Genomic DNA, 6,149 nt, shown 5'->3' on the forward strand with positions numbered 1-6,149 from the left:
TTTAATGGGTGTCTGCTTTGGAGGTCTCTGCTGCTTAGGCAGATTTTTATTTAGAGCCTCCGAGTATGTTTTTGTGTGTTTATGTGTTTGGTTTGTTGTCGTGGTAGGTCTATGTGAGACTGGAATTGTAGTGAGTGTGGTTTCCTTCTCCTCCTGACTGGTTACGCCAGTACTGAGTTGAGAGAGCTTAGCCTCCAGTTTGGCTATATGGTTGCATCACTCACATGTGTTGGAATTTGTTGGGAGGAGGAGAGGGTTGTCTGTGTACATGAGGCAGTTGTAACATTGCCTCAAGATTCCCAGATTCACCTGCTGGACCGGAGAGGAGATTGACAACTGACCTTTGGACATTCTAAAATAGTATTGGGAATTCCTTTATAATTGAAAAAAAGGGCCAATGGGGAACAAGGTACTCAAGGGGAGTTTGTGAGGGTGTAGTGCTTTTAATTTTTTAGAGCTGACTTATATAATTGCTTTAGTGAGCAAGTGCCAGGTAACTTAAATGCAATGTGTTACAGGTAACTTAAATGCAAAAACGACAAACAGTAACTTTCTTACAAGTGAAACAAGGAAATAAGTACAGTAAGCAATGCAGATATCACTAGGGATCCACAGAAGTGCTAAAAGGCCACGTTTTAGGTGGAATTAGCGTTTCAAGGAAATAAACAAACAACAAGCATACAAATAAAGCTAGATTCAGCAGGCCTGGATCTAGTCTATGCTACAGCAAACAAGGTGTACCAATTTCAGTAAGAAACAGTTAGAATATGCAGGCACTATAAGCCTTTAACCAGAAATTCCCTGCTCAGAAGGGCAGAGTCCAGCCTCTCCTCCCACAAGAGTGCAGACCGCAATCCTTCTTAACGTAAAATAACTGGCCTGAAGCCCAAGTGCTTAAACCAGAACTAATACACTTTTAGAATAACAGACACTGAGCTCTCAATCAGCAGTTCCTAACTTAGAAGGATGTAAGCTACCTGTCCAGCCACCACAGTGCAGGCCACAAACCTTCCTAATGTAAAACAACTAGTCTGAAGCCCAAGTGCTTAATCCAAAAGACTTAGAAATGATAGCTACACTTTAATCAAGTTACTACCAGCAGTAATAAATACAACTGAATACTTTAAAGAATGCCTGGATTAGTGCTCAAGTTATACAAACAAAGCTAGATTCAGCAGGTCTGGATCTAGTCTATGCTACAGCAAACGAGGTGTACCAATTTCAGTAAGAAGCAGTTCAAATATGCAGGCACTATAAGCTTTAACCAGAAATTCCCAGCTCAGAAGGACAGAGTCCAGCCTCTCCTCCCACAAGAGTGCAGAACACGGACCCTCTTAATGTAAAATAACTGGCCTCAAGCCCAAGTGCTTAAACCAGAATTAATACACTTTTAGAATAACAGACACTGAGCCCTCAATCAGCAGTTCCCAACTTAGAAGGATGTAAGCTACCTGTTCTGCCACTACAGTGCAGACCACAAACCTTCCTAATGTAAAACTGGTCTGAAGCCCAGGTGCTTAAACTAAAAGGCTTACAATGAGTTACACCAAGCAGTAATAAATACAAATGAGTACTTTTAAGATGACGCAAGAGCAAAATAAAGTAAGAAAAAACACAAATACAGTAAAAGCAGATATTTTTTTTTTTTTGGAAAGAGAGAAAGGAAAGAGAGAAAGGAGTAGCAGAAACTAAGCTGATTGGCCTTGTCAAATGCTCTCCCTGTACTGGGTAGAATGAGGTAATGACACTAGACTGGGAGGAGGGTCCCAGATCAAATTTACACTAGGGGCGGGCAACTGCAAAGCCACCAACTATAAAAACACTATACCAACAGGGAGGGTGGGAAACAAACTGCAGAAATGTTACTCCCAGCTGAAAAGCAGCAGTGAGCCTTTAAATGAAAGTTTTAAACAGCTAAAGGAGCCACTAGAAAAAAGAGTTTAACTGCAACAAGTTATCATAAACAAACAACCCAACAGATGCTTAATAAGAGTGGACAATTTCCAGTTAATACCTCACACACAGTGAAACTAGCTAGAAAAATACACAGTACACAAAGTGCTATAAACAACAAAGAAATAAAGAACAAAATAAACAAAAAACAGGATACTTAATGTTATATATTGTAGCTCCGAGTTTGCTGAGTGTCCTTCCTTTGATAAGCTCACTGTAAAATGGCTGAACACTCACAACTGAGCTTCTTAGGTAACAGAAAGTTGAAACCTGAGACAGCTTTTAAGAAAGAAATCTCAAAAGAACCAATGAGGTGCTTAGTCTAAGCTGTAGTCCAGGAGACCTCAGTCAGCCAATGACCTCAAACAATTCTCTCTCACTGAAATGCCTGATGGCTTTGGCTAAAACAAGATGTCCCTGAATTATGTACTCAGACACACAGCATCCACAAACACTAGGCCCAAATACAAGCCTGAATATGGAAATGCTACAAATATCCCCACTACTTAGAACAAACTGCAGAAATGTTACTCCCAGCTGAAAAGCAGCAGTGAGCCTTTAAATGAAAGTTTTAAACAGCTAAAGGAGCCACTAGAAAAAAGAGTTTAACTGCAACAAGTTATCATAAACAAACAACCCAACAGATGCTTAATAAGAGTGGACAATTTCCAGTTAATACCTCACACACAGTGAAACTAGCTAGAAAAAATACACAGTGCACAAAGTGCTATAAACAACAAAGAAATAAAGAACAAAATAAACAAAAAACAGGATACTTAATGTTATATATTATAGATCTGAGTTTGCTGAGTGTCCTTCCTTTGATAAGCTCACTGTAAAATGGCTGAACACTCACAACTGAGCTTCTTAGGTAACAGAAAGTTGAAACCTGAGACAGCTTTTAAGAAAGAAATCTCAAAAGAACCAATGAGGTGCTTAGTCTAAGCTGTAGTCCAGGAGACCTCAGTCAGCCAATGACCTCAAACAATTCTCTCTCACTGAAATGCCTGATGGCTTTGGCTAAAACAAGATGTCCCTGAATTATGTACTCAGACACACAGCCTCCACAAACACTAGGCCCAAATACAAGCCTGAATATGGAAATGCTACAAATATCCCCACTACTTAGAACAAACTGCAGAAATGTTACTCCCAGCTGAAAAGCAGCAGTGAGCCTTTAAATGAAAGTTTTAAACAGCTAAAGGAGCCACTAGAAAAAAGAGTTTAACTGCAACAAGTTATCATAAACAAACAACCCAACAGATGCTTAATAAGAGTGGACAATTTCCAGTTAATACCTCACACACAGTGAAACTAGCTAGAAAAAATACACAGTACACAAAGTGCTATAAACAACAAAGAAATAAAGAACAAAATAAACAAAAAACAGGATACTTAATAAAAAAAAGAGCTGTGACAGACTTTCCCCTCAGTTGGACATTCCTGAACCATCTGATTTCAATTACAAATGAGATCCAGTGCCTTTAATTCTGTCAGTGGCTCCTGCCTTTAATTCTATCAGTGGTTCCCTGGGGTGATTCAGAAGTTGACTGTATGTTATTGACAGAAACAAAGAGTTTACTTGGATAAATACAAAGCAAAATAGAACATGTTTCTGTCCAAGAATTTCTAAACTGTTGTACAGTCCTTCCTTTTCAGTGTTGTATCACTTAGGAGGTCCTTTAAATACTATATCATATTCTGTTGGACTTTCATTTTTCTTACTCCCTGTGAATTAAATTTATTTTACTTTATTAATGGAAAGGGAGAGTACTTTTATTAAGGACAGTAGAAAATAGTTAACTGAAATGAGAGCAAGAGAGAGTATTGAGAATCCCATCAATCTGGAATTCTCTATAAAGGGAAGACTGCATCTTTTTGACATAGCCTCAGTGTCATACTTCTGATAATTTTTTCTTTCATCTTCCAGTTCCTTCACAGTGGTATTTTCAGTAAGATTTTTCATCTTGCTGTAGTGCTTGAATTTGTATGTTTTCAGCTGTTCTTTGAACAAATTGGCAACTGTCTGGAATAAAGATATTTTAGCAAGGGTGAAAATAAAATCAAATTTTAGCTAATCTGCAAAATTTATCACTTTTTTCAACGTGTCTTGTATGAGGTTACTACAGAGTTCCCCTTCATAACATCCAAGCCCCGTTCATCAAGTTTGAAAACGTCATAAGTGTAGAAGCACGAATTCCCAGAACATGGTATTTCCTCTCTTTGTAAGTAACCACTTGGCCACCATGGTGAACTTTGCCCTTTCTCTGCTGTAGTGCGATCTTGGAGTTGGTATATTTAAGTAGGGGGATGTGGGGGAGAAGCCCCCCTCCACTTCAATGGGTCTAATTTGCTACCATTTGTGTTTTTTTCATTGGTGGCCAAGTGGTTACTTTCCCAGAGAGGTAATATGATGTTTCAGGAGTTTGTGCTTCTGCACTTATAACATTTTGGTTACAATATTTTCAGACATGACGAACTGGGACACGTTTTGAAGGTAAGCCCTCTACAGATAAAGTTTGATTGGTATGAGGGAGTCACTCCTCTGTAACAGTCAGAATAAAGCCAGTAGGCATTAGAGCCACATGGCAAATAAAACTTTCCCAGGCTACCAAATAACCTCTTGAACTCCAATAATACATTGCTTATAATATTAAGTGTTCACAATAAGATTACAAACCAAAGACAAATTGTTCACAGTAGTGAAAAATAATTGGTCGAAATCACATAAATAATTACATTTCTCCAATAAATGGCAGCTATTCTTTATCTCTGACATTTATTTTTTCATACTTCTCTAGTAAAGAATATAACATAGTCCAGCATCTAAAATCAGGAATATTCTTGTTCCTTTTAAGTTTTATAATCTTCATCTCATTCTGACATAGTTCATTAGCCAAATCAAGAAAACCTCTAAAGTAAGGAGACATTTCTTTTGTTATTGTTTTCTTTGCAGTTCATAGGTAGGTACTAGACTATTGGCCCTAGGGCCTATATAAGCCTAGCTAAAAAGGTACCGTGGCTTTCACCACCCAAGAAAATTATTTTTCTGTGCCCCTGTTGAGCAGAGCCACAGAGGTGATCACCGGGGTGAATTTCCTATTTCCCATTCAATCATCAAGATTTTTCTTAAAGAGTGCTAATTAGGAGCTTTGTTTGATATAGATAGGTAGTTTGTTCCAGAGTGTGGGAAGTCTCTGGGACAGGAATCTATCCCTCCAGCATGTTCTGTTTATTGTGGTGACAAGGTTTAGGTCCCTAGAGCGTGCAACTCAGATAGATTGGTATTTCTTTAAGTGGAGCATGTCCAACAGCTCTGGGTTTCACATAGCTTTGTATGTTAGGCAGAGATCGCCTCTGAGTAGGCGATATGCAACGGAGTAAAGCCGGAGTTTTTTTTAGATGGTCTATGTAGGGCATCTGTTTGAGGCCGGTAATCCCCTTTGTGAGATATTTCTGCAGCCTTTCCAGTTGTTGTAGATGTCTTGTGAGGTACATACCAAAAGGGGCATTGTACTCTATAATGGGTCTAATGAGTGACGAGTAGAGGGGAACAATGACCTCTTTTTTCCTGGATGAGAAACTTTTTGTGATGAGATGTGCCATGTAGAAGGATTTCCTGACTACTGTGGTGATGTTATTATCAAAGGGGAGACTGCTGTCCACCTGTATCCCAAGGTCTCTTATCACACTTTCGATGTTAATTAGACTACCACCTATGTGGTAGCTCTTGGGTACAGAGTTTTTACCAAAGGGGATGACAATGCACTTTTTGGCATTGAGCTTGAGACCATGTCTTTGACACTAGGCATCTGTCTCAGTGAGGCCCTTTTGTCGGATGTCCACATCGTTAGGAATTTAGATTATGTTTGCAGTAATCTGTGAACATCAATAGCCAAAGACCTTCTGTGTTAGTCTGTACTTCAGAAAAGTAGATACCAAACAGGAGAGGACCCAGGACTGAACTCTGTGGTACTCCACTTGTTACTGGTCTGAAGTTGGATTTGGAGTCTACTGATTTCACACTGTGGGTTCTGTCGGTGAGCCAGTTGGCAACCCATCTTGTAACATAGGGATTTATACCTAGTTTAGTGAGTTTATCTATAATTCCAGAGTGAGGGATGGTGTCAAAAGCCTTGGTGAGATCTAGATAGGCTGTGTGTTACCCTTGTTTACGGCTTTGGTGACTGCTTCAA

This window comes from Protopterus annectens, chromosome 1.part0, assembly GCF_019279795.1.
Source record: "Protopterus annectens isolate FY-2018-M chromosome 1.part0, PAN1.0, whole genome shotgun sequence".
NCBI classification, from domain to species: Eukaryota; Metazoa; Chordata; order Ceratodontiformes; family Protopteridae; genus Protopterus; species Protopterus annectens.